Here is a 3,524-nt window from a genome sequence, read left to right on the forward strand (position 1 = left end):
AAAAATTACTATTCTAACTCCAGGGGGTGCAACAGTAGGGTAAGTGTTGGATAGTATAGGGGTAAAAATTACTATTCTAACTCCAGGGGGTGCAACAGTAGGGTAAGTGTTGGATAGTGTAGGGGTAAAAATTACTATTCTAACTCCAGGGGGTGCAACAGTAGGGTAAGTGTTGGATAATATAGGGGTAAAAATTACTATTCTAACTCCAGGGGGTGCATCAGTAGGGTAAGTGTTGGATAGTATAGGGGTAAAAATTACTATTCTAACTCCAGGGGGTGCATCAGTAGGGTAAGTGTTGGATAGTATAGGGGTAAAAATTACTATTCTAACTCCAGGGGGTGCATCAGTAGGGTAAGTGTTGGATAGTATAGGGGTAAAAATTACTATTCTAACTCCAGGGGGTGCATCAGTAGGGTAAGTGTTGGATAGTATAGGGGTAAAAATTACTATTCTAACTCCAGGGGGTGCATCAGTAGGGTAAGTGTTGGATAGTATAGGGGTAAAAATTACTATTCTAACTCCAGGGGGTGCATCAGTAGGGTAAGTGTTGGATAGTATAGGGGTAAAAATTACTATTCTAACTCCAGGGGGTGCATCAGTAGGGTAAGTGTTGGATAGTATAGGGGTAAAAATTACTATTCTAACTCCAGGGGGTGCAACAGTAGGGTAAGTGTTGGATAGTGTAGTGTAATATTATGCGTTGTAATGGTATGCATTGTAATGGTAGTATGCGTTGTAATGGAATGCGTTGTAAAGGTAGTTTTTAAAAATGCGTTGTAGTGTCATGCGTTGTAATGTCATGCGTTGTAATGGATTATGCGTTGTAAAAAATGCGTTGTAAAGGTAGTGCGTTGTAAAAGTTGCGTTGTAAAGGTTGTTCCCCTCTCCAGCTCATCTTTTCCCTTTCTTCCTCCCCCAAGTCAATATCCAATTTTCAGTTCATCATGACTTTTATCCAGGACTGGATGAACTTCAACCACCTGAAACTCAATCCCGATAAAACGGAATTGGTGTTGACAGGTGGTTGCGCCAGTCCCTGGTCCTCTTCCTTTTGGCCCTCTTCCTTAGGCTCCCCACCCATTCCTGTCCCTTCTGTCAAAACTCTTGGGTTTAAAATTAACAATCAACTCTCCCTACACTCTCAAGTTTCTGCCGTTGTATCCTCAGCCTTCCTCTCCCTCAGGACAATTCGTAAAGTCTCACGATTCTTTTCCACTGATGCGCTTAAGCTAATACTTCTGGCCATGGTAATATCTCGCCTAGATTACGGCAATGCCCTTTTCCACGGCATGCCTGAATACCTCATGAGGCGTCTTCAATTGGTCCAAAACCAAGCCGCTCGGCTGGTTTTTAATTTACCAAAATCACACCACGTTACTCCCCTCCTGGTCTCCCTACACTGGCTCCCTGTCCGGCAGCGCACCTTATTCAAGCTTGCATGTACCATCTTCAAAGCCCGGACAGGCTCTGCCCCTTCTTTTATTAACACAGCCATTCAAGACTATATTCCATCGAGAGAACTCCGCTCTTCCTCCCATCATCTCCTCGTGGTCCCTCGTTTCAAACGGAAGAAGTGGGGGGGCTCCAAATTTTCGACCACGGCTCCAGCTTTTTGGAACTCCCTTCCAATCTACTTGAGAACCTGCTCCCAGTACCCTCTGTTCCGTAGGGGCCTCAAGACCTTTCTCTTTACCCAAGCCTTTCCCTCTTGAAACGATCACTTTCCCATACTTTCCCGCCCCCTGAGTAGTAGTAGTCATCTAGCGCCAAGAAACCGCTTGGTGTATGAGCGCTCTATAAAACCCTTAAACTCAAACTCAAACTCAAACTCTCAGGCCTGCCACCGCAGCGCCTGCGTGCAGTCCCTGACTGCCATGTCGACTTGGCAAGGAAACCTACTTGCCAGTCTCTAAACCTTCACTTTGTCACAATTCAGACACCTCTATGGTAGGCCCTAGGGCAGGGTGCATTGTTGGTAAAAGGTAGGTCATGCCCTGATGTGTGTGGCATGACCTAATAGTGAATTACAGCCATTTTCGTTTTTCACTATTGAAGGGCTACCTGCCTCCAATAGGCCAGACTGGGCAGACTGATTATTAACTCCATTATAATCTATCTGACTCAGGGAGCATGGTAGCAAGTCGAGTTTAGTATCCCTGAACTCAGAATTTAATAACACACCCTTTAGGATGGATGGTTTTTAAATTCTATGTTTGAAAATAGCACTTTTAGAAAGTGGCTATTTTCTTGTCCAACTATCTACCGGTCTCTGCTGGTTTGGTGTGTGTGTCAGGGGCTGGGTGGCTCCAGAGGTCTGAATGAGTCAGTGTGGGGTGAATGGGGCGTTTACACATAGAGTGAGGGAAGAGTAGCCTGCCCTGCCTGACACAATACTGGCTCCACCTCCTGCTGGGCGACTGATAGCCCTGCTCCTGCCAGTGACAATACTGGCTCCGCCTCCTGCTGGGCGGCTGAGGACTCTGCCCTGCTCAGTGAATAGGCCAGGTGCCTCTGCCTGGCAACACCCACAACAAACCTGAGATGGTGGGAATCTCCCTGCTTGGACAAAGGGAACAAAGGGAAAAAGGGGTATAAGAGAAGGACCCCTGAACCAAGAACTCAGATCACTTCTGACAAGGAAACCTGTACCAAGGACAAGAAGCCTGCTGATCTAAGGACTTGCCTCCCCTTTCTGCCAGAGGGCTGTTTTGCTGTGGAGGAACCTGAAGGCTGCTTCTTTATTTTTGCCAAGGAACAAGGAGAGAGGAACTTGGTGTGTACTCTCTGAACACTTGCTAGGAAATCTCCAAGGGCTGGAAGAGTGCCAGTCTCCTGCTGAAGTCACAGGGCCAAAGGACTTCACCATTTGCTGAATTGCTGGAAAGTGTTGTTTCCAGTACACAAGGGAAAATCTGCAGTCTCGACGCCGCCGACGCCGCCGAATCCAGCTCAACATCGTGAGTAACGGCTCCAGTGTCCCGAGCCTTCGACGCCGGCCGCCGGGCCCGATCGACGCCAGCAGCAACGCCAGTGAGCAGTGGGTATCGGCCCCGGCTCCAAGTGACCCCGTCTCGACGCCGGTATCGACGCCAGTGAGGAGTGAGTATCGGCTCCACCTCCAAGCGACCCCGTCCCGACGCCGCTGCTGATCGCATCGACTCGACGCCCTTCTCGACGCCGTGAGCGCTGCTCCGGCCCGACATCCCTCGACGCCGCTGCGGATTGACCCGAATCCGAGGCACGATCGACGCCGACCTCGACGCCGACATCTCGACGCCGTGGATCATCGTTTTCTTCGTTTCTCAAGGTACTGTACTTGTGGGGTCTGTTGCAACTCCAGGCTCGACGTAGCGCTCCTCGCGGTCGACGCCGAACCTTGGGAATCTTGTAGACTCGACGTCGTGTGACTCCTGTGGGGGTTACATTGTTGCCAAAGAACTGTGCTCAGAAGAATACTTTGCTAAAGAACTATTTGCCAAGAAGAAACCTTACTTGAACTATTATTTTTCCTTCCAAAGAGT

This window comes from Triturus cristatus, chromosome 2_2 (assembly GCF_964204655.1).
Source record: "Triturus cristatus chromosome 2_2, aTriCri1.1, whole genome shotgun sequence".
Classification (NCBI taxonomy): domain Eukaryota; kingdom Metazoa; phylum Chordata; class Amphibia; order Caudata; family Salamandridae; genus Triturus; species Triturus cristatus.